This window comes from Diabrotica virgifera, chromosome 2 (assembly GCF_917563875.1).
Source record: "Diabrotica virgifera virgifera chromosome 2, PGI_DIABVI_V3a".
Lineage (NCBI taxonomy): Eukaryota > Metazoa > Arthropoda > Insecta > Coleoptera > Chrysomelidae > Diabrotica > Diabrotica virgifera.
The window spans coordinates 212,081,072-212,107,509 of record NC_065444.1 but is presented as its reverse complement, the minus strand read 5'-3'; positions in this window follow the sequence as shown (position 1 = coordinate 212,107,509).

Sequence of the window (26,438 nt, the reverse complement as noted above, 5' to 3'; positions counted from 1 at the left end):
AAATTTGGTGAATATAAATCTATTTTTCATTGGCTATAACTCTGGTGCTACGAGATCCAGAGACCTAACGCGTACACCATTTTTTTTTACTTTTTTATATGCTATATTTTTGCTAAGAACGTTTTCTTCAACAAAATACTTACTTTTAAGTTATTTGCGAAAGACCGTCTAAAAATGTGGTTATTTTGTTGAAAAATGAACATATTCACTCGCAAATAACTCGAAAAGTGTTGACTTGGCGAAAAAGCTCTATAGAACAAAAGTTACTTAAAATTAGTCAGTTTACCCATTTCCGGACTTACTTTGGACATATATTTTTTCACCCCCAAGAGGGGGTGAAAGTCACCCCCAAGGCAAAAGCACACATCGGCACAATATCACTTATTTTCTTTGACATGGAAGCTATACGTATGCCAAATTTCATGTCAATCCAAGCGGTTCTTTAAAATTTAGAGCAAAAACCGTGAAAGAATGGACTGCTTACCGGTTTATTCTTTTCGATAGGGCTACCTTCTTTAAAATCAGGAACAAATTAGTCAAAGATCTCGTTTCACGCTTTTCCTTTCAATGCCCTTTAACTATACCCTCGGGTTCTTGTATCCCATATAGCCGGTCTGTTTTGGAATTCAATTAAAAATCTTTCGGAATCAAAATTAATTTTACGTGCTCACCGTGTAAACTCTCGTCAATATTGTGGCAGCTACAAAAGTGGTCCATCTGAATAGGTTTTGCGGCTAGTGGACGCAACTAGCAGTGAGGATCGGCGACTGTAGCTGGCCAAAGTCGCTCGTCTGGGGTGCGACGTCCACTTCACATAAGAACCCACGGCCCATCATCGGAAGCTGCTTTGTGGATCCACAGAGTAGCGCTGCAAAGTGGTCTGTCTGGTTTGGCCCTTTGTCTGTAATAATATCTCTACTATGTTGCTGTTGTGCTCATTGATTTCCCCTTCTCTTTTTCACTATTGTTTGGCTTCCCACGCTCTTTTGACTTATCTGTTACTTGCCAGTCTATTGTAGTAATTGTCATCGATGCTTCCACTGTCATTTATTATTTATTTTTCCTAGGTATTTTTATATGTTAGTGTTTTTTGTTGATCTAGAATAAATTAGGCATAATTTGTTAATCTGGTTTGAAAAAATAAAAAAAAAATAATATTAAAAAAAACACAAAATAAAATATTAACAAAAAAAAATAATAAACAAAAAAAGGAACAAAAATAAAAAAGAATAGAAAAAAAAAAGAAGTATAAAAAAGTGTTTCGCACAAAATAAAATATACAGGGTGTCCAGAAACTCTACCGACAAACGAAGACAGGAGATTCTTCAGATAATTTTAAGATAATTTAACCCAATTCACTTAGTCCGAAAATGCTTCCTAAGGGAACTAGAGCTCTTTGAAGATGGCGTCTTGTAATTAGTTTTTCTTAAATATCTCCAGAACGCTTCTATTTAGAAAAACAAAAATTGGTACGCGTATTTATCTACAAGATATAAATCTAATCCATCCATTGCAAATTTCTAGTACCGATCATAGGCGCCTGTTTTGGGTAGGGCAACGGTTATTTTATCGCATAACTTTTTTATCTTTAACTTTTATGCATTTCCTACAGTGGAGTATGAAATTGTGAAGTATTCTAGTACTAAAAGGTACTCTTGTTTTAAATCGGTAGGATACACCGTTTTCTAGAAAAATCGATTTAAAAATTTTTCGCTTCTTAAATTAAAAAAAAATTCAAAAAAAAAACTGTTTAGAAAGACGAAAACTGGTACATTTATTTTTATTCCAGAGATAAATCGATTTCATTAATTGCGAATTTCTAGTACTGGTCATAGGCGTCCGTTTTGGGTAGGTCAACAGTTATTTTATAGCATAACTTTTTTGTCTTGAGTTTTTGAGCATTTTTGACACTAGATCATTAAATTATGAGGTATTCGAGTACTAAAAGTTACTCTTACTTTATGTTGGTAAAATACTTCGTTTTTTGTTGAAAAGTTCTTTTAATTTTTTTCCAAATTCCAAAAACGAGAAACTTTCAAATCGATTTTTCTAGAAAACGGTGTGTCCTACCGACTTAAAGCAAGAGCACCTTTTAGTACTAGAATACCTCACAATTTAATAATCCGGTGTCAAAAATACACAAAAGTTAAGGACAAAAAAGTTATGCGATAAAATACCCGTTACTCTACCCAAAACGGACGCCTATGACCGGTACTAGAAATTTGCAATCAATGGAATCGATTCATCTCTAAAAAGTAAATATGCATACCAATTTTCGTTTTTCTAAATAGAAGCGTTCTGGAGGTATTTAAGAAAAACTAATTTCATGACGCCATCTTCAAAGAGCTCTAGCTCCCTTAAAAAGCATTTTCGGACTAGGTGAATTGGGTTAAATTGTCTTAAAATTATCTGAGGAATATCTGTCTTCGTTTGTCGGTAGAGTTTCTGGACACCCTGTATATTAAAAAAACACAGTAAAATAATTAAAAAAAAAATAAAAAAAAAACACCGTGTACCAATGTATCTATAAAAATAAAATTGTAGAATGTACTTATGTTATAAGAAATTTATGACTATGAATCTGCAATCAATCAGAAACAAGTCTGGCTAATTGGCTCTGCCAAAGCCATTTTTCAAAAAAAAAATAGAATAAATTATTAGATTAGGTCTTCCATGACTTTTTTCCTTGTTGTTTTCATTACGTGTGAATTATTATTATTATCTTCTATTTATTTCTATTTAAGTTATATTTTTTGCTTCCGAGTTTCATTTTTCTAGATTGTTCAGTTTTCCTGCTGTATTGGCTAATATCATTATGTCATCTAGAAATTCACGTACCTACCTCTGTATTTATAATTTGTATTTTATTCTAACAGATACACTGTTTTTACATTCTTTCTTTTTCTAATCTATAATATTTATAAAAAGTACTGGGTCTAACCTACCTCAAGATAGAAATATGCGGTTTTCGCTGAAATATTTTATTTTAGTAAAAATTTTGTCTAACGGATTAAATTTTTTATATCGCTTTCAATCACGAAAAAAATGGCTGATTTTTGAAAAAAAAACGTTGCTGACTTTTTTTTAATGGAACACCCAGTATATTTTTTTGTAAATTAAAAAACTGATCATTCGCCTTTCCAGCTATATCAAGATTTTTAAAATTGGTTGTCAAATGACTGATGACGCCCGGTTTCCGAAAGGATGATCATCTCAAAAATTATGTAATCGACGATTAACAATAGATTAAATGCGTCAGAAACGTCAACCAAACTAGTTTTAACAACAGTCGATCACCTGACAAAAGATTAATCGTTAGTTAACAGCCGATCATGAGTGTTTTGAGTCTCCGAAAGGTCGATTAACCAGTTTCGCTTGTCAAACGGAGGTAAAAATGGACTGTTACCTAATCTGCGACTATCCGTCGATTAACGGGCTGTTAAGAGTTTTTTTTAGTTTTTTAATTGCTGTAATTAACAAATACCGGGGAAAAATTTTCAAATAACACATATATAAATGATATAAATCATATTATTCGATAAAAATAAGATTTGTTTATGGAAGAAATAATTTAAAATATTTATTTAACTTGCAGAACATGGATATCTCGGACATTTTTTATATTTGATTATATAATTTATATTTTTTTTCTTTAAAAAATGTAAGATAACAAGGATGCTAGACTCATAGAGCTATTTTTTGAGAGGCTCTAAAAAGCTCTAAAAAGCAGAACATAATGATTATAGCGATGTAAATAAGAGGGAAAACGTGTGAGAAATTATAGCAGCTAACTTTGGAGAGAATAAAACAGCCGGTAAATAAATTAAAAATAAATATAAAAAGTAAATATATAGACCAAAAATAAAAATAAGATTATAAAATATTATAGATCATAAATAAACTGTTTTATATCTCCAACTCTCGTCATATTACCTAGCCTCATTTTTAAAATGCTCTCGTTCAATTCTTGCTCCAAACAAAAGTGAGAGTACGTAAGAGAGAATGCACCTTTAGAATCTAAAGATACAAGTTTGGATTTAGAGGTTAATATAATTGAAATTTTGAAGGATAACAGCCATGATGAGTAATTAATTTTTAAAATGAGAGCAAATTATTGATACATATTCTGTTATTTGATTTCCACATTACATCTCTCATTTTAAAAATTAAATACTCAGTCATTTGACAACCGATTTTATAAAACTTTCAATTTACAAAAAAATATACTGGGTGTTTTATTAAAAAAAACGTAATTCGATTTTTCATGAATAATTTTTAAAAATGTTGGAGTTTTGTTTAACTGTTCTAGTTACTCCTTCATTGGGATGTTTAAAAGCATATCCAACCATTTGTTTTCAATTTTACATATTTTTACCTATGAAAAGTGCAGCACTGTGCTTGGGGTACAAGTTGTACCCCCTCCGTCAACCGCGGTACAGTTCATTGCGGTCGACGCCACTGACTAAACCAGACGTTTTGCGCACGGCACCAAACCTGTTGTTTGCAATAACACACAAATCAGTTCTGTGGACAGTGTTCCCAGACCTACTGAAAAATCAGTAGACCTACTGATCTCGATCCTCGTCTACTGATGGCATCCTTAAACCTACTGAAATACTAAAAATTATTAAAATACTTTATTTTAATAGAGGAATTCGGTAAATTTAACGAAAAATCGGTTGAATCCACCGATTTTTTGAAGCATCTGGTTGCCTTCCCCCCTAATTCTACTGAATTCTACTGATTTTTCGGGGCGACATCTAGTTGTCTATCTATAAACTGATAGATTTTTGAGGCAACTTGATACTACTGAAATCTACTGATCTTTTGAAGCGACACCTACTGATTATCAAACAAGTCATCTGGGAACACTGTCTGTGGATGACTTAGTGCTAACATACCGTTTTAGTTTATCCATTTGTGATTACACGATTTACCGATATGTCGAAAAAAATAAAGTTAGACCTTCGGAAAGAACAGGATCGTGAAACTGCAGTGCAGTGGTTAGAGGAAAGTGATGATGATTATCTTTCTGAAAGAGATAGTTTATCGGATGATTCAGAATTAGATGATAATTTAGAAGTAGCGGAATATGAGCCTGAAATTCTGCAGGTAATTTTTATTTTTGTTTTATGTACGATATTTATATCTTGAGTTTATTATATTTTAGCCATCTGAGAGCGACAGTAATGATTCTGATAAACCAGTTTTGGGGGCAGTAGATTCCACATTTATTTCCAAGAATGGTACAGTTTGGAAAAATCGTCCTTTACGAAAAACTAGATGTCGCACAAAAAACTTGCTCGAAAAACCAGGGCTTACAGAAAAATCTAAAAATGTCGCTAAAATTAGTGATTGCTTCAAATTATTTGTAGATGAGAAAATTGTAGAGATCATCGTCAAATGTACAAACCAGAAAGCGGAGAAGTACATTTAGGACTGGAATGGGAAAAGTCCTAATAAAACAAGAACCTTGTTGCCCACTGATTCAGTGGAAATTTATGCGGTCTTGGGACTCTTGATTACGGCGGGTGCGCTAAAAGCCAATAGGGAACCAGTGCACTTTTTGTGGTGTCGAAACCCTTTGTACAGTCGATCTATTTTTCCGGCTGCCATGTCACGCGACCGATTTCTAGATATAATTTCACTTATGCAATTCGATGATTTGAACACTAGAGAAGAACGTAGAAGTTCTGACAAACTAGCAGCTTTTAGGGAAGTGTTTACAAAGTTTGTAGAACACTGTAAAGAAAGTTTTAAGTGCCACTCTCATCTAACTGTTGATGAACAACTTGTAAGTTTTAGAGGTAAGTGTCCATTTAGAGTCTACATGAAATCAAAACCAGTCAAGTATGGCATCAAAATATGGGCTCTAGTTGATGCAACAATCACCTATGCTGCTAACCTTCAGATGTATACTGGAAAAGATGGTAACAAACCAGAAAAAGACCAGGGCAAAAGAGTAGTACTTGATTTGGTCTCATTTCTAAAAACTGGTTATGTCATCACTACTGATAATTTCTTTACCAGTGTTCCCTTGGCAAAACAACTCCTAGATCGACAAATAACATTATGTGGAACACTTCGAAAAAAACAAGCAATATCCCTCCAGCCCTACTATCCAATATTTCTAGACAACAAAAGTCCTCAGTTTTTGCCTTCACTGAGGAAATAATACTGGCGTCTTACGTTCCTAAAAAGAATAAGGCAGTAATTTTATTGAGTACAGAACATAACGACGATAAAATTAGCGGAGAAGAGACGGACTATAAGCCAGACATAAAAGAGCCTCTAAGAGATGGCCATTTGTTTTGTTTCAAAATCTTCTAGACATTGCAGGTCTGAATGCATACGTACTGTGGACGACAAAGAATTCCCTTCGTGCGTGTGAAGCTTCTCACAGACGCAGAGAATTTTTACTAAACCTGGATCAAGAACTTATAAAGCCCCATGTAGATAGGCGACTACAAAGTCCGCAAAAATTCCATAAGCGAATTATAAACGCGATGTACGAATTATGCCCACCGCCACCAAGGGAGATTCGCGAAAACGACGCCACCATCTTGAAATCCTCAGGGCGATGTTTACTTTGTCCACGCAAGAAGGACCGCAAAAGCAGAAAAACGTGCAATTCTTGTAAATTCTTTGTTTGTGCTGAACATCAAACAACCACAACAATTCAAACAATAATATGTACGAAATGTAAAGCTAATCAAAAAAAGATAATTAATTTTTTCAAGACACCATATATTTTTTTATTGTTACTTATATTCAATAAAAAATACTTGCATTTGTTTTAATTATGTTTTAACCAAAATTATTGCATTATGTTAATATTTAATCCATAAAAATGCATGGGGTACATAATGTACCCCCTCCGTCAACTACAAAACAACTTGACCCTTCGGTAGCGAAAGGTTAAAAGCGATATAAAAAATTCAATCCATTGAAACAAAACTTTTACTAAAATAAAACATTTCAGCGAAAACCGTATATTTCTATCTTGAGCCGTTTAGTAGTTATGGGCAGTTAATATGGGGGAAAATATAAGTGCCCACCCGGTATTATACTCGAGGCTTATATTTCCCGAAGGGAAAGTACGCATATACGAATCATGTGTAAGATCAATCATGACGTATCTACGCAATAGAAACAAGATGTGACACAGCAGAAAGCAATAGGATACTGAGACCATTAGAAATAAAAACAATGAGGTCAATAACTGGAAAAACACTGAGAGACAGAATACCGAACGACAAAATAGGATATCTCTGTAATACAAGACATAGTACGGTAGGAAAGACAGAGAAGATGAGAATAGAATCAGCATGTGACGAGAACGGACAGCGAGAGAATAGACGAGAGCTTAATTTCCCGACTCTGCACCCCCCACTACTGTTTATATGTGCACGTATTTAACGAATGGCGGGAAGTTTGAAAATGGCCATGATCAATGACCAACCGGCAACCAGAGCAATCAGCAATCTAACCTTACATTTATTTATAAAGGTGTTTTGTTATTGTTTTTGTATAAGTGTTTGAACTATTTTAATTTAATTTTATCAAATTTACATTTTATATTAATAAAATGTATCCTAAGAATTTGAGGAACAATTTAGTGATGATGAAAGAATAATATTTTTTAAATAACGCTTGAACCTGTACCATACGAGAACGAAATATGGAAGAATTGACGATATACATAAATACATATAACAAATTTTTTATTAAGGTTTATAGTTTCCATAAAAATACTGTCAGATAATTTATACAAGAGCTGGTTCCTGGTTTCCATTATGTAATTCTTCAGTAAGTATAAGTAACCTTCCTTTCATGGAAATACATGTTATGATACTTTCTTGCTTGATAATTATCTAATGGAATTTTTTTTAGGTACGATGAGCCCTAATATCACAGATCAAGTTTTAATAACTTTAAAAACTTATATTACGAGTTGTTTTTATTTATTGTATGGTTTGGTGGTATACCTACACAAAACAACTACTGAAAGATTTATAAAACCCATGAAGTACTGGCAGATAACGTAGTTGTTGATATTGATAGAGAATATATGTTAACACAGAAGATATTCCATTTATGAGTACTAATCTATAAACATGCTAAAAAATTTAACATTTATAATAAATATTTAAACCTTTGTTTTTTTGTGTTTAGTTTATATTCTTAATACACTTTATGTTGAACATCTCTTGAATTGAATATTATTCTAATTTTCAATTAGAAATATATCCTTATAGCAAATTCTAAACTGATCCACAATGTCTGAAACATGGCTTGTTTATGAAAATTTATTATTTTCACTCAACCGTTCTCTCCAGTTCTTTCTCTTTTTTCAGTCCCTTACTGCAGATTTCTTCTTTCCATTGCTTGGTCCGCTTTATCTCTTCTGAAAGATCTTCGAGTCTCGAGTCTGCCTCTCTTCCTTCTTCCTATCAGGCTCCACTCTTTTATCCAACGTTTTTTGTCTGCTCTCCTGACCTGTCCGTAAGAGATTAATATCTTCTGTTCTATGTAATCTTATATTTGAGTTCATTCCCATTATTTTCTTAATCTCTGTTATTTGTTCTATCTCTTCTTGTTACTCTGCAGCTTCTCCTTAGGAATTCCATCTCTATTGCTCTTATTTTGTTTTTGGTTTTCTTTATTATTATCCAATTTTCACATATTTAAGTCCTTATAGGTATTTCTTGTCATGCTGTTATATACAGTCAGAAAAATGAAAGAATACCCATGAACGAACATATAAAACACGCTGTATTTTCCTGTCACCGTGTCACAAAGAAAATTGTCCAGTGCAAGTACATGTAACACTAATTATGACATGTACTTGCGCTGGCCAATTTTCTGTGTGACACAGTGACAGGAAAATACAACGTGTTTTGTATGTTCGTTCATGGGTATTCTTTCATTTTTCCTACTGTATGTTTCTTTTTTGTTTGTTCAGTTGTTCCGTTGTTTGATATAATGACACCTGAATACTTTTATATTTGTCTGTTCCTTTGATTTTTTGACCTTCGTCTATTTGCAGCTGCTTTATTTCTGTATTCTCCGTTGTTAGGTATTCAATTTGTTTTTCGGTCTATTTCCATTCCATTATTTGTGTATTTCTGTTCCAGTTTTTTCATCATAAAGCTGAGGTCATATTCATCCTGTGCGATCACTATTTGATCAGCAGTAAAACTTAGCATATATAAAGGTATTTGTTTCTTACTGGTATTCCCATTCCTTCGCACTTTTTCCTTGTTTCAGGGTTTTTTTACTGAAATCTTTAAACAGGGTAGATGATGTGGAGCAGTAACTGTTCTTTTGTAGTTTTAAATGGACTGCCCATATATAGGTATGTATATTATATATTATATTATTTGTAAAAGCACCTAATCATTTTTTTTATTTTTAATGATCTGGAATTCTTGAAAAATAATGTTCATTTTGTTGTTTATTTCTAAATCGGAAAAATGATTTCCTTTTCAGAATTCATCTTTTTAGGAATAAAAACAAATAATATCAAAACTCAATCAAAATAATTCACAATAATTATGGTCGAGACACTCAAAACATTTTCCGCATTATTACTTCAGTTCTTCAAAAAATTTAAAGAAAGTACCTACCAATATAATATGTAATTATTGGTAAGTAAGTATACTTCCTATATTTTTCAGAAGTAGGTACCGAAATATGCCTAGTGTTTACGTTTACCCAATTCAAATAAAGTTAGGTTAAGTCCAAATTCATAAAACGTCAAACTGTTCCTAAAAAATGTTGGTGGGGGTGCCAGGTCGGGAAAATAAGCTCTCGTAGAGAATAGACCGTATAGCCAGAAATTCAAAGCCTACATGCAAGAAACCAATAGAAAGGCCCTTTAAAAGGCGGTGAGATAGCTGGCAGTTGACACCACAGCTACGAATACTAGCTCAAATTCGGTTAAGAACAGGTCAAGAGGCCTAATTTAAGAAGAAGAAGAAGAAGAAGATATATTATAATAATATGCTGCTAGTTGCTCCCATCACGTATACGTTTCCTTGTTTTTTTCCTGGCTGCCAGAGGCGGCTTTACCTATTGTGCAAGGTGTGCGGTGCACGCCGGCATGTTGGGGCTCCGAGCGCCAAAGAGCGGGTATTTTACTTTGTTTCAACATAAAATAGGCTTTAAAACGATTAATGAAAAATTACATTGGCAATTAGGCGCGATTTATAGAATGCCGCCCGCCCATCTGTCCGTCCAACGCTCCAATGGACGGGCGGTAATCTTTTGATTCGTTTGAAGACATATCGACAATGATTTCGAAATAGGTTGTGGAACCAATAAAGGTAAAATTGCTTGGGACTTGCCGGGCATTTTCATAGGCGTTTGTCCGCGTGTCGCGGGGTAATTTTGCGAAATAAGCGTTGACGGAATGGATTATGTATTATATTTAAGCTAACATGTAAATATAAAGTAAAGCGGCTTTTCTTTTGATTAAAATTATTTAAAAGGAAGATTTTCTTTTATTACTACAACAATTATTGCGCCTTTCAGCGGAGTCAGAGCTTTTCAAAGATTATCCGTATTAACAATTTGTTGTTGGGTTTTTTAGTAATACTGAAAATACGTAGTTCATCGTAGATTAGATTCAGGTAGGTTGTTCTGGCACTGTGAATACCTATTGGCTCCCGACATCATTTATATTGCTCTATTTGCATCTGGATTTTTGTGTACATTATAAGCGTACATAACACCCTCTGTACCCTATGTACTAATACTAGGTAGGTACCTATTCGACTATTCCATTTTGACTGCGCGTCTACCAAATAGTCCTCTGACCCACATATAAAATTATTCTTTATGACCACACCGTCGAAACTTTTTGTACTTGTTATTTGGGTGGAGTCGGACAAATTTGGAGCTTGACGCATTATGGTAATGGGGCGTTTGTCTGTCAAGCTGTCACGAAGTTGTCAATTTTATGCAAGAAAAAAATTTATAACCATATTGGTCATTTTATTGTAATCAATGGTTTTTATCATATAAACAGCGAAAAAAATTTTGTCGTACAAAAATATTGGGCCATATGACGCGTCGGACACGCTAAATATGTCAAATTTGTGAAAATAATAAATTTATTACCACATGGCTAATTTTAACAGAATCTACCATAAAACATTTTTACAATAATGTGGTAATCTTGTCGGACAATTTTCACGGGGCTTATGGGCAGTTATATTTTTTGCTTCCGAGTTTCATTTTTCTAGATTGTTGTTTTCCTGCTGTTTTGGCCAATATCATTATGTCATCTGGAAATTCACATACCTCTGTATTTATAATTTGTATTTTATTCTAACCCATACAGTGTTTTTAAAGGTTTCCCTACATTCTTTCTTTGTCTAATCTATAATATTTATTAAAGGTACTGGGTCTAACCTACCTCCTTGGTAAGTAATATTCTTCATAATCTACTGTACTAATTAATGCATCGGCAAAATCATTAAGAAAAATTATGTAGGTACCAAATTAAATAAAATCTACCCAAAAATAAATGTTGTCCTGGGTAATCCTTCCAACAGAAGAAATCAAGTTATTATTAACCGTCTAAGAATTGGCCATACTGCCTTAACACAAACATTAGTTATTTGTCGGCAAAGGTAGAGTGTAGGCATTGGCTTTTGTTTACTACTCTGGGCTAATTAGCAAAATACAAGGAAAAGTTATTTACCAGCAATTTTATTGCTGGAATCGAATCTTATTATTGTATGTATTAATAATATAGATATGCAAAGTCCGCAGATAGTGTGCTACTGTTTTTATAAACAAAATGGCGCCCGAAAATCGTGTCTTTTCAATTTTTGCTCTATAACTCCAAAGATTTTAACTTTAGACCAAAAACATCCAAATAAAAATTCACCGCAATTAAATTCTGCATAGAGACTTGTTTTTTCTGATTTACTTCGACGAAAACTTTCCCCGGAAAAGCGGGTTTTTCCAACAAAATATTTAATTTTCAACTAAACTTTTAGATAAGTAGTTGTTAATCAATAATTAAATAACTTGGTAACATAAAAGCCCTTTCCGTATATATTATAATTCCAGAAGTCTATGGAAATTGAACGAACAGTTTAGCAACAATTAAAATGTAAATTAAAAATATACGGTCGCTATAATAACGACAATAATTATGATGCATAAGAATAACTATGATTTTTTCATAAAAAACACTATACCAATCTAATGTACTTTCCAGAATTGAAATTGGACTATTTAAGCGTCCTCAGGAATATTTTAAATTTATAAACAATTTTTTGGTTTATAATCAAATAGAATATCTCGGGAAATATTAAACTAAGTTAAATTGTGAAAACGGTATTCGAAAGCCATCGGCAGGACGCTTCTTTTAAAAGAAAAAAAGTTTAATTACGACGAGTGGTTCCTGAGATACGACCGGTCAAATTTGACCGGAATTTACGGCAAAGATATAAATAATAGGATCACAATTTTCAAATCGTCACCTTTTTGTTTTTGTCCTCTTTCTCCATACCAATTTTCATATCTTTAAATTCCTCATAACATATATTATTATAATAAAAACTATCGATAATACGTGTGAAAATTGCCAAAAATAGCAAAATTCCAATCAAAAATTAGGTTGGAGAAAATGTTACCCTCAAAGTTCAAAATCGGTATACGTTAACAAAATGCATTTTGTCGACTTCCCATGGAGCAATTTCCTTCATTCTTTTTTTGTTCCCTGATAACTCGAGTAGAGCCATCGAACTAACGCATTATTAAATGTCAAACTTGCTTTTGTTTTGTTATAATAGATTAATTTATTTATAAGAACAGAAAATTACATATTTTTTCCAGTTGTAGGCTTTTTTTAGATAAACGTACTACAAGTGTACCTTTTAAAGTTAAAACATAAATATTCTCATTTGAAAGCTGTATAATTATTTAAACAATTTTTATTTAAACAAATTAAAATATTGTGTTATAATAAATAAATTAATTTATTATAACAAAACAAAAGCAAGTTTGACATTTAATAATGCGTTAGTTCGATGGCTCTACTCGAGTTACTTGGGAACAAAAAAAGAATGAAGGAAATTGCTCCAAGGGAAGCCGAGAAAATGCATTTTTTTAACGTATGCCGATTTTGAACTTTGAGGGTTACATTTTCTCCAACCTAATTTTTGATTGGAATTTTGCCATTTTTGGCAATTTTCACACGTATTATCGATAGTTTTTATTATAATAATATATGTTATGAGGATTTTAAAGATATGAAAATTGGTGTTGAGAAAGAGGACAAAAATAAAAAGGTGATGGTTTGAAAATTATGATCTTATTGTTTATATCTTTGCCGTAAATTTCGGTCAACTTTGACCGGTTGTATCTCAGGAACCACTCGTCATAAATAAACTTTTTTTTCTTTTAAAAGAAGCGTCCTGCCGCTGTCTTTCGAATACCGTTTTCACAATTTAAGTTAGTTTAATATTTCCCGAGATATTATATTTTCCGCAAATCGCCAGGAAATTTTGACATTCCTGTCAAAATTTCTTGAAGAAAAAGTCAGGACTTCCTTACTGTAAGGAAATGTCATTTCCTTACTGTAAGGAATAGTATATTGTGCAACAAGTGCAGAAAGGTACTAATTTCTCACGAGTTTGAAAAGTTCAAACGAGTGAGAAATTACCTTTCTGCACGTGTTTCACACTATACTTTTTCTACAAGCACAGTTTTTCCTAAAAATAAAAATCACAATTTCCAAACGACGATTAATTATAATAGGTACCTATGTGATAAATTTTAAACTGTATTTAATTAATACCTACTAATCAATTTAAATTCCTTATACCCAAATAAATTGCACAGAAATCAGTTAAAAAATTAATGCACTGCCTTAATTTGTTTAAATTTAAACAATTATTACACATTATTGACATTATATTTATGCAGTCACGGATTTACACAAAACCTACTTCATTCGACGTCTCTTGCACAGGTTGCTAAATCCTTATTGGTTATTTGATAATTATAAAATGTTTAATAAGAATAAAATTGTAAAATAAAACAGTTGTAACATCCATAATTTAGTTTCTATGCTATAGTTAAATATAATAATTTTCTTATAGGTTATATATTTGTCTAAAGTTTAACCACGGATGTAAACAGAATATAACGTTACTCAGAATGCGGTAGTCCACGGATGTAAACAGAATATAACGTTACTCAGAATGAGGTAGTCAACTGTGCAGAAAAGAACTTTGCGGCACAGAAACGTCACTTTGCGGCACAGAAACGTCACTTTTCTGCACACTAATGTCAAATATCTTATACTGTGAGAAAATATCAAGTTTGCTAACATAAAACCGTGCAGAAAAGTGCACTTTGAATAGTGGTTGTAGAAAAATGATATTTCCGTACAGTTGTTAGTGTTCTACATAAATGATAATACAACCTCAATACGTTTCCATAGTAACCCAAGTAATTTTATTAGGAATTTCAAAGCACCATTTATTTGGGAATAAAATTATCGCGTTTTTTTTTAAATCAATCAATATCTGTCGAATTTTAAACGATTTGCGGAAAAATAGTATGTTTACCTCGTAGGAAAAGCCACATTCCTGGACTCTGTGTTGCTAAGTCTCGGCTTGCGCCTCGACTTAGCAATCTTCACAGTCGTCCAGGAATGTTAAGCTTTTCCTACCCGGTAAACAATGTACTATTGTTTATAAGCCAAAAAATTGTTTATAAACTTAAATTATTCCTGAGGCCTCTTAAATAGTCCAATTTCAATTCTGTAAAGTAGATAGGTATAGTATCTTTTTATGAAAAAATCGTAGTTATTCTTATGCATCATAATTATTGTCGTTATTATAGCGACCGTAAATTTTTAATTAACATTTCAATTGTTGCTAAACTGTTCATTCAATTTCCATGGACTTCTGGAATTATAATACATACGGAAAAGCTTTTACGTTACCAAGTTATTTAATTATGTATTAACAATTACTTATCTAAAACTTCAGTTGAAAATTAAAGATTTTGTTGGAAAAACCCGCTTTTCCGGGGAAACTTTTCGTCGAAGTAAATCGAAAAAAACACGTCTCTATGCAGAATTTAATTGCGGTGAATTTTTATTTGAGTGTTTTTGGTCTAAAGTTAAAATCTTTGGAGTTATAGAGCAAAAATTGAAAAAAAAAACGATTTTCGGGCACCATTTTGTTTATAAAAAAAGTAGTACACTATCTGCGGACTTTGCATATCTATATTATTAATATATACAATCATAAGATTGGATTCCAGCAATAAAATTGCTGGTAAATAACTTTTCCCAAAAATGGCCTATTCTCCGATAATCAGCCCAGACTATACGATTTTCGACCCGATCTGGGTTAAAATATCATTAAGTTATCAAGTAAAGAACGCAGAAGTAGCATTTATTTAACAGTTAAACATGGATAATGGATACTTATCGAGTATAAGCGATTATACGATTATAATCGGCTGAGCTAGCCGTAGGGGGTTAACAACACAACAATTTCTTAGATTGCATTTTATTTAATCTTGTTTCTATTTTGTCAACAACTGTGTTGTTGTCAGATCGAATATCTGCCCCGAGATACGTTGTCACTCCTTTGGTGACATTTCTACCCCCTTGTCAGATACCCCTAAACTTTAACTAATTGTAATTTTACTTACATCATGGTAAAAGAGTTAAATTGTATACTTGTTACTTGGTTAACTACTAAAAGATGTTTTGATACCTATAATACCTAGCTAGACAAACATGTAGACTGGCTATAGGTGCAATTTTGAGACAATATACGTACGAGTAGGTGTGAGTGAGATAATGAGATAGTCATTTGTAGAAATCGATTAATTTGATTATTATATAATTAATCATGACTAAAAAATAAATGTTTCAAAACTTAGTAATTATAATTCTCGTATATATAAATGATTGCATAATGAACCAAATAAATCCGTAAATAATGTTTTGGAATTTTATGAATTTTATTTTAAAATTAAGCTCGATACAAAACTCGATATTTGATTAAAAATGGATAATTAATTCATACGAGTATATAGTGTTGAAAAATCCAATAAAAAAAATAATTTGATTGTATTTTTAATCCCTATATAGGAATAAAATATGGATTCATCAAACATTTTAAGATACGTTCAATGCATTTATTCATCCTAATCATTACGGTCAATACACGCATTGTTACAGATATCTTTTTCAGTGTCGGTTACTTTATTAGTTTCTGAAGAAACGCAGTAAAGTTAATAAATACAACTCCAAATGGCTAAAAATCAATGTGTACCTAATCATTTGAAATTGTATACCTCATAGAAAAAAGTGTTGTGTGATTTGGTAGAATGCGATCTTACTCTTTAAAAAATATGTCACGTATTTCAGCGCCATCGCAGCACCTGGTTAAATGGAACGGTACTACAAATCTGGCCTCCACATTAGTGGTCTGTAGCTTCGACATGATAGGTGTGAAATTTTAAACGTTCTTGTTGTTGATTGGATAGGAAGAGTGGCGTAATCTAGCCTCCATGCTAGGTACATCATAGCCTCCATACGGTACTTCCAATATTTAATATTTTATTCAAGTGGACAATAAAGGTATAACACAAACAACTTTTGTTTCTTAATTATTTATTTATACAGTAATGTGACATTTTACATAGAAATATGAGTATTTAATTTGGATTAAATATATGTTTACTCGTTGAATTTTCCACCGTCTGCACAGAACACCTGATGGGAGCCATTAGACCTAACAACAAAACGCGAAATAAAATGTGGATTTTAAAACTGTTGGATAAACAGTACCTACAATCAGAAAATCTCTACCTTACAATCAGAAAAACTTACCTTTAAAAAGGTACTCGATTACAAAATAACAAAAATATCAAAAAACACGACTGAATATCAGCTTTTTATGGTAACACAAACACATCACCTAACCGACCATATAAAATAACTGAACGACAACGAACGACAGGATTTGGCAAAAGTCAAGTTCCACCAATCACAATGCCGACATCAGCGCCTCTGACAAAATGGAAGGAAAATAAATACGATTACATGTTTTTTATTAGAGTGCGCGGGGCATGGTATACATATATTATTATAGTCGTGGTAACTTATTTTACCTACTCTATCTTATACCATGTATAAGTTTTTAGTTTGTGAAAACTGTCATTATAGATAGCACTGCGTGAAGGGTGTAAAGTGTGCGTGAGGTAACAATATATTTTATGTAAATGGGATTTACTTTTTTGTATTGTTTTTTGGCACATTTACAATATAATTAAATATCTCTTACTGTCGTACTAAAATATCTTTTACTTTAAATATATTTTACTGTTGTCATGGTGATGACATGTGAGCAATAAATTACAACAAAAGTTTTGACAGTTTTGTGGTTTGAAAGAAGTTTGAATTTTTAAATGTCAAAGTTCTAAAAATTGTAGAATAGAAATGTATTCCAGTTACGAAGAGTTGCAGTTTCTTTATTTGTTTTTTTGGTAGATAGAATATTGTATGTATATGTGCGTGAAGTACTTTTTGCGCACTTAGGCGATGTATAGCACTCGGCTAGTTCGTGCTCTAAACATCGCGTGCGTGCGCAAAAAGCATACTTCACGAACTGTTTCATAAATAACTATTATCTACTCTATCTTATATTATGTCAAGAAAAACGCTTAAAATTGATCCAGAGAACTTCCAAATATCCGCTTTTTAATTTGACGTTTATTTGACATTCGAACGTATTTTATAAGAAATTTTGTCAAAAATTGTAAATAACCATTACTTACATATTAACGTCAAATATGTCAAATTGTTGTCGCCAAAAATGTCAAACGACTACGCCAGGTGTTGCGTCAGTCATGCATGGGGGGAATCTTCTTCTTTAAGTACCGTGCCCAAATTTTTAGGCGTGGGTAGCTTCCATAACAAATTGCCGATATCGTTCTCGATCTTGTGCGGCATGTAACAATTATTGATCTGCTGATAAGCCAGTCCCTTGACGAAGGTTTCGGAGCCATGAATATTTCTTTCGACTAATTCCTCTTTTTCCGTCGATCTTTCCATTGAGTATTAACTGCAGCATCCTGTATCTGCTACCTCTCATTATATGCCCCAGATATTTAAGTTTTCTCTTTTTTATCATCTTCATTAAGTCACCTTCGCCTTGACCTACTCTGCTTAAGGCTTCTCTGTTCTCTGAGCATTCTACGATACGACCACATCTCAAAGGCTTCTAATTTGTTCATCATGTTAACCTTCATGATCCAGGTTTCACATCCATATAGTAATACAGGATACACATAACATTTTAGGAACTTGATTCTTAGTTGTAAATTCAGCTGAGAGTTGCTCAGAATAGATCTAAGTTTCATAAATGCTCCTCTTGCAATTTCTATACGAGTTTTAATTTCTTCATCCGGATTTAGTGTCTCGTTTATCCAACATCCTAGGTATTTAAAATGGTTAACTTTTGTTACTGATTCATCACTGACAATTAGTTGCATAGGGCCGACGTCTTGTTTACTAACCACAAGTAACTTTGTCTTTGTTGCATTTATGTTAAGTCCGTTATTGGAGCATTCTCTAGTGACTCGATTAATAAGGAATTGAAGATCTTCGATATATTCAGCCATGATCGCGGTGTCGTCTGCATATCTGATGTTGTTAATAGTTTCTCCCCCGATTCGAACTCCACATTGTCCTTCCAAGGCTTCATTAAAAATTATTTCTGAGTATACGTTAAACAAAGTTGGGGATAACACACAACCCTGTCTGACACCTCTTTGAATGCAAATTTTGTCTGTTTCTTTGCCGTCTACCAGAATAGAAGCTTCTTGATTCCAATATAGATGTTGTAAAAGTCTCAGATCTTTATCATCTATTCCAATCATTTCTAGATATTCAAACAACCTATCATGTTGAACTCTATCAAACGCCTTCTCAAAATCTATAAAGCAGACGTAAATTGGTTTCTTTACTTCCCATGATCGTTGAAGTAATGTTAACATTGAGAACAAAGCTTCCCTTGTTCCCAATCCTTCTCTGAAACCGAATTGTTTGTTTCCCATTGTCTCTTCATATTTCTGCTTGATTCTATTAAGAATTATCTTAAGAAGTAGCTTGAGAGAGTGGCTCATGAGACTAATTAGTCTAAAGTCTTTACATGATGATGTATTAGGTTTTTTTGGGAGTGGAATAAATGTAGACTCCAACCATATCTGTGGCATCATTCCAGTCTCGTATATATGGTTATAAATGTTTGTAAATTGTGAGACAATATCGTCATCCAGAAGTTTGAGCCAGTCTGATGGTATTTGATCAGGGCCTGGAGATTTTCCATTGTTGCTCTGTTTGATGGCTTTCTTTACTTCCGCTTTTAAAATACTAGGACCAGTAATCGTATACTTTGTGGTGTTAAGTGGTGGCCTCGTATCCAGGAAGAGCTCTTTTATATAGTTAGTCCATTCTTCCTTTTTTTCATCCAAGTCGAGAATTATGTTACCTTTGGAGTTTCTCATAAAGTGAGGAGTTCTTTTTCTCTGAGTGTAGGTAATTTCTTTAAGCTTTTTATGTATATTAAACTCGTTATGTTTTCTTTGTAGTTCTTCCATTTCACGACATCTTTGTTCCATCCAGTCCTCTTTTGCTCGCTTAACCTCGTATCTTATTGGTCGATATATCTCTCCATACCGAATCTCGTCTTTGTTTTTCCAATTTCTTCTTTGTCGAATAAGGTCTAGTATTTTATCGGTCATCCAATCAAGGATTGGATTGGATTGGATGGGGGGAATAGAAAAGAACAAAAATGTAATTTTTTTTAATGTGTATTGGGCAATCTGTAATAACATTTAACAATAGGCACATTTTGTGTGTGAAATAATGACAATGACATACTGATAATATCATATTAAATTACTGCATATACAGGGTGAGGCAAATAAAGGGCCTATTAGAAATATCTCGAGAACTAAAGGAAACAGAATCATGAAAATTGGAATAAAGGGGTTTTGAAGGATGATCTATTAAATGAAAATATTTTCATCTTTTTGCAACTTCCGGTTATACCGGAAGTTGCTTATAACTTCGTTTTTTTAATGGGACACCCTGTATATTTTTACATTTTTGGATTCTCTTCGATGTCTTCTTTCTTAAAATATGAGGTTTTGTAATATTATACAGGGTATTTTAAAAGATAATTACGTTTTTTTATTAATTTCGTAGCAAAATTAACACCCTGTAGAATTGTAGTAGTTTGACATGTAAAACTCTACTTGCGTTCAAAGGATTTTTAATACACTCTACTATTGTTAAGAATCATTAGTACAGCTAAATTTTTAATTTTAGTATACAGGGTTGGTCGAAACTCGGAATGAGTATTTTCTGAGTTTTCTTAAAAGGAACACCCTGTATTTTAGTATTGTAATAAAATTATATTTTATGGTACTTTTTATTTCTTAAGCATTCCCTATACCTAACGGCTTTAATTTGTGCTTAATTGTTAATCGCACCAACAAACTTAACTAAGTAGGTATTTCGATAGCTAAACCATTATTGGTAATTTTAAGGACCAGTCTGGATTAATATGTATTTATTTCTGAAAAATTATTTGGGATTGAGTATTTTCACGGCCAACCTTATAAAATTTTACGTATTTTTTGTTGCAATTAATGTTTAGCTTGAATCACCAATAACTCGTAAATTAAAGCAGTTAGTTGTATGGAATGTTTAAGAAATAAAAAAGTACTATAAAATATCATTTCACTACAATACAAAAATACAGGGTGTTCAATTTAAGAAAACTCAGAAAATACTCATTCCGAGGTTCGACCAACCCTGTATACTAAAATTAAAAATTTAGCTATACTAATGATTCTTAACAATAGTAGAGTATATTAAAAATCATTTGAACGTAAGTAGAGTTTTAGATGTCAAATTACTACAATTCTACAGGGTGTGTATGTTGCTACGAAATTAATAAAAAAACGTAATTATCTTTTAAAATACCCTATATAATATTACAAAACCTTATATTTTAAGAAAGAAGACATCGGAGAGAATCCAAAAAGTAAAAATATACAGGGTGTCCCTTTTAAAAAAACGAAGTTATAAGCAACTTTCAGTATAACCGGAAGTTGCAAAGAGATGAAAATATTTTCATTTAATAGATCATCCTTCAAAACCCTTTTATTCAAATTCTCATTATTCTGTTGCATTTGGTTCGCGAGATATTTCTAATAGGCCAGTTATCTGCCTCACCCTTATACATTTAACTTAGCTGTTACTGCTGTACACTGTCTTTTTAACCGTTTTTTTTTTCCTGACTGTTACAAATTAATTGCAATCACATTCGCGTGGCTTTCAAGACGTACGATGTATTTTGCACCTAACTCCGCTATTACTTCCCTGTCAGTTTTCGTTTCCAGATCATTGTAAATATCCCTGTTAGTAACAATTCACGGAGCATCGATCATTGAACGTAACACCTTGGACTAGAATCTCTCAATTATGGATATATTCGACTTGGATGCTGTTCCCCAGAGCTGCAGACCTTATGCCCAGACTGATTTGAATATTGTGTTGTAGACTAGCAATTTATTTTGAGCTTAGACTTACTCCCTAGAAGCCAATAATGCTTAGAAAATTTTATGCCCAGTTGTTTCCTTTTGTTCCATATATGGGTTCTGCAGGTTAATCCCCTGTCCAAGTGCACGCCCAGATATTTTACAGAGGTAAGTGAGGGAATTACCTTATTATTTATTGTTACTGTAGGTGATTCACTGTGACATTTTGTAAAAACAATACGGTTTGATTGTTGTTCATAATTTAATTATCAAATTTTGTGCTCATATATTTATTTGATTTAATACTTTCTGGAGTTTGGCAGCAGTTTCGACAGGATTTTTGTGTACTGCTAGGATTGCAGTATCGTCCGCAAAGGTGGTGGTCGTTGTATCACGATTTGTGGGTAAGTCGGATGTGTAAATACATTTGTGGTTCCAGAACGCTTCCTGGCGGTACCCTTGATCTGATGGGATATACTTGTGTATAGGTTGACTCAAACTCCACTCGAAAGTATCTTTCTGATAAATACGATTTCAGGAGTGTATATAGTTCCTCTGGTAAGCTTTTCTTTAATTTATACAACAGTCCTTGATGCCAAACTTTATCAAAAGCCTGGCTAACATCAAGGAATGCTGCTGAACAGTAACTTTTTTTTTCAAATGTTTGATTTTATAAAGTTGACCACTCTGTGAACTTGTTCAACTATCTAATATTTCATTTTCATATACCATTACTGACTATTTTATTAATACAACCATTTATTTTGTATAAAAATAATTTTTCTTTGAATGCTAATTGCCGTGAGTTAATTAGTCATAATTATGGTCTAATTTTAATACCAAATAGAGTTAATTAACTGAAAAGCATATACTTAAACACATATAATTAAATTATTCCGCTAATGTGAATTCCGTGTGTCGTGTAATCAAATTGTTAATTTTCAACTAGATATAAAAATTATACTGGTAGCTGATATGCTTGAGATTATTTTTTTCTAGAAAAGAGCACCACAGTAAAACATACTGTTTTTTTTTCATTTTTTGTGTTTAATATGTTTCGACATATGTCTGTATAATAGGTATAGATACCAAGAAGATATTTGATGTTTACAAGAGTTATTATAACCAAAAAAAATTCATATATTATATAACTTTACAACTATATATTGGGACAAATTAAAATATATCACACGTTTAGGAGTTTGGCTGTCCATTTACTATCATTTTTAATAATTGTAATAAAGCTCATGCGCAATATTTTAAATGATAATAATCACAAAATGTAATTAATATTTTTTATATATCCCACAGAGGTCCCGGATAGCTCAGGCGGTAGGATGTATGACTTCCATGCAGGTTGGCCGGGGTTCGGATGCCAGCACCGGCGAGAACATCTAGACATTTTTAAAATGTCTATTTGTCTATAGACCCCAGGTCGACTCAGCCTGAATAAAAATAAGAACTTTGCGTAAAACCAGGGGTAATAACAGGCGGTTGAAGCGTAGCACTGGCCCTGTTATTTCCTTGTATATCGTAGGCCCTTGGGATAGCAGACTACCCTGCTATAATCCCAATGCCGCGTTAGCGGTATAAAACAGGAGACTAGTATTATAACTCACATAACGTATAGATGGCATATGTATCGCCAAAAATGTAAAAACTAGTGACAACTAAAGAATGAGTTGGTGATTAAAAATAATTATTGCCACAATAAAATATTGTCTGAATAGGCTGCTGAACATAAATATTGTCAAAAATATTATACATAATAATTACGATGTCCAATTATTCTATTTCATTACCTATTAGTTTCGTTACAATTGTTGTCTACACTCACCGGCACGAAAAACGGGCACCCCACAAAATGGGTCATTTTTGATGGCTCGTGTTTCCTAAACCTGTTGTCCGATTTAAGTGAGTTTTTTAATACGCTATAGCTTTATTCGTTAAAAATATCACTGTAATAATATTGTTGCTAGACAGGTAAATTGTCATTGTATACCGGGTGTACCAATCAAAATGTGTTTTTTTTTTAGTTCGGAACACCCTATGGAATATTCTAGCATTTATAAAATTCTGAAATTGAAACCCAACTATAGCCTCAGGTTTTCTTAACATTCTGCTTTTTGACTCATTTGCTTACGTGGAATGATAAAAAAGTTAGGTACTTTAACAACTAGCCATGTTCTGCATCAATACAGGGTGTTTTTTAATAAGTGCGACAAACTTTAAGGGGTAATTCTACATGAAAAATAATGACCGTTTGCTTTGTAAACATACTATGTCCGCAAATGATTCGTTTCCGAGATACGGGATGTTGAATTTTTTCTTATAATTTGACGATTTATTTATTGCTCTAACTGGTTGAGATATGCAAATGAAATTTGGTAAGTTTTAAGAGGTAGTTATTGGGCATTTTTTGACGTACTATTAAAAAATTTATATTCACCATTGGCATGCATACAAGTAACATGACCGGGTACCGGGGACCCGTATGCACGCCAATGGTGAATACAAAAATCTTTAATTGTACTTCAAGAAATGCTCAATATCTTTTTCTTAAATCCTAAAAAAAATTCATTTGCATACCTTAACCGGTTTTAGAGCAATAAATAAATCGTCAATTTGTTAGAAAAAATTCAACATCCCGTATCTCGGAAACTAAGCATTTGCATACATATGTTTATAAAGCAAACGGTCATTATTTTTTCATGCAGAATTACTCCTTAAAGTTTGTCGCACTTATTTAGACAAACCCTGAATTGATGAAGTACAGGGCTAGTTGTTAAAGTACCTAACTTTTTTATTATCTCACATAAGCGAATGAATCAAAACACAGAATGTTAAGGAAACCTGAGGCTATGGTTGGGTTCTAATTTCAGTATTTTGTAAATGCTAGGATATTCCACAGGGTGTTCCGAACTTTTAGAAAGAAACACAGTTTGATTGGTTCACCCGGTACACAATGACAATTTCCTGTCTAGCAACAATATGATTACAGAGACATTGCTAAAGAAAAAGGCTATAACATATTAAAAAATTCACTTAAATCGGACAACAAGTTTAGAAAACACGAGCCATCAAAAATGACCTATTTATGGGGTGCCCGTTTTTCGTGCCGGTGAGTGTATTATAGGTCTGGATCCCGCAGAAGAAAAAAAAGTTGATTAATAGCAAGCTAAAAATTTGTTAATAGCTGAACGGTGTCTAGTCGGACATACTTTGATATATGGGAATACTGGAACAGGGGAGGTTTTAATGGTGGAACAGTTTAAAAATTTGGAACGTCAGATTACGAAAACGTCAGATGTATTTTGTCGGACAGAACTTCCAATTGATTTGTTGCCCTTTCATTAAGCTCTCATGCAAAAATCAGACTGGTGTTTATCACCAACTGGGCATTTTAATGAGTGGAACACGAAGAACATATCAAATGACAGGAATCATGTTGGTTAGTAATAGCAGTCTGATTTTTGCATGAGAGTTTAATGAAAGGGTAACAAATCAATTGGAAGTTCTGTCGGACAAAATACATCTATCGTTTTCGTAGTCTGACGTTCTAAATTTTTAATCTGTTCCACAATTAAAACTTCCCCTGTTCCAGTGTTCCAATATATCAAAGTTTGTCCCACTAGACACCCTTAACCTATTAACAAATTTTCAGCTTGCTATTAATCAATTTTTTTTGGTACGCGGGATCCAGACCTATTAGAAAACAAAAATTATATTAAAATGAACTAACTTACTATTAAAATTGGGTATCAGTAATAAAAGATACTTAAAAGTAACTATAATAACGAGGTCGTTCTCATGTCAAATACGAGATTCCTACGTTACGAACTGCCTGTTAATAACCAAAATGTATTGAAACCCAAGTACCTACATGAACACCTTTTATCATAGTAAGTATTCGATCTACCTTGTTAAAATAGATTGATCCTGTATCTCAAACGAGTGAGCTTGTGAGTATGTTGTATACATGCAGCAGGTTGCTCCGTTTACGTTGTAAACATGATGTAAATGTTGACTGGGAAACTACTAGTTAAAGGTAATTGATAAGCTCCTTCGAACAATAAGAAAAGGATCTCCCAATGGGTTGGATGCTAATAAACATGTAGAGGCTGAAAGTAAAGGACGAAAAGAGAATTTAATCAATGCTAACAAATAAGGTAAATGAGCACTAAAGTTTAATTTAATTAAAAGCAAACTTTAAAACATTCATTTTTATTGTTGTTATACAAATAATGGTTTTCTATTTATTTAGATTTATTAATTTTATTAATTTTACAATGTTAATATTATCAAATAATATGTGTAGCAGCAAAAATATACGAAACCATAATAGAAAGGAAAATCAGAAAAGAAATAGAACACAAATTAGAGGACGTACAAAGTGGATTCAGGAAAGGACACAACACACAAGACCATATTTACCATGCAACAAATAATAGAAAAAGCCTTAAAGAAAAATAGAGAAATATATCTGAGGTTTATAGACATGGAAAAAGCATTCTACTCAGTCAAAAGAAAAGACATATGGGAAAGCCCAAAGAAGAAACAAGTAAGTGAAAAACTGCTAGAAGCAACAAAAAGTATATACATAAAAACAACAAATACAGTAAGAACGTTAAATATACAGTCAGAACCATTTAAAACAACTCAACGAGTTAGACAAGGGGGAAGTCTCAGCCCAGTGCTATTCATAAATGTAATAGATGAGATAGTGAAAGAATGTAAGAAAACTTTCAAGAAATACTGCATCGGTTGGAGCAAAATTCAAATGATAAACGCTGAGATGTGTATATTTGCAAACGACAGTAATAATTGCGGACACA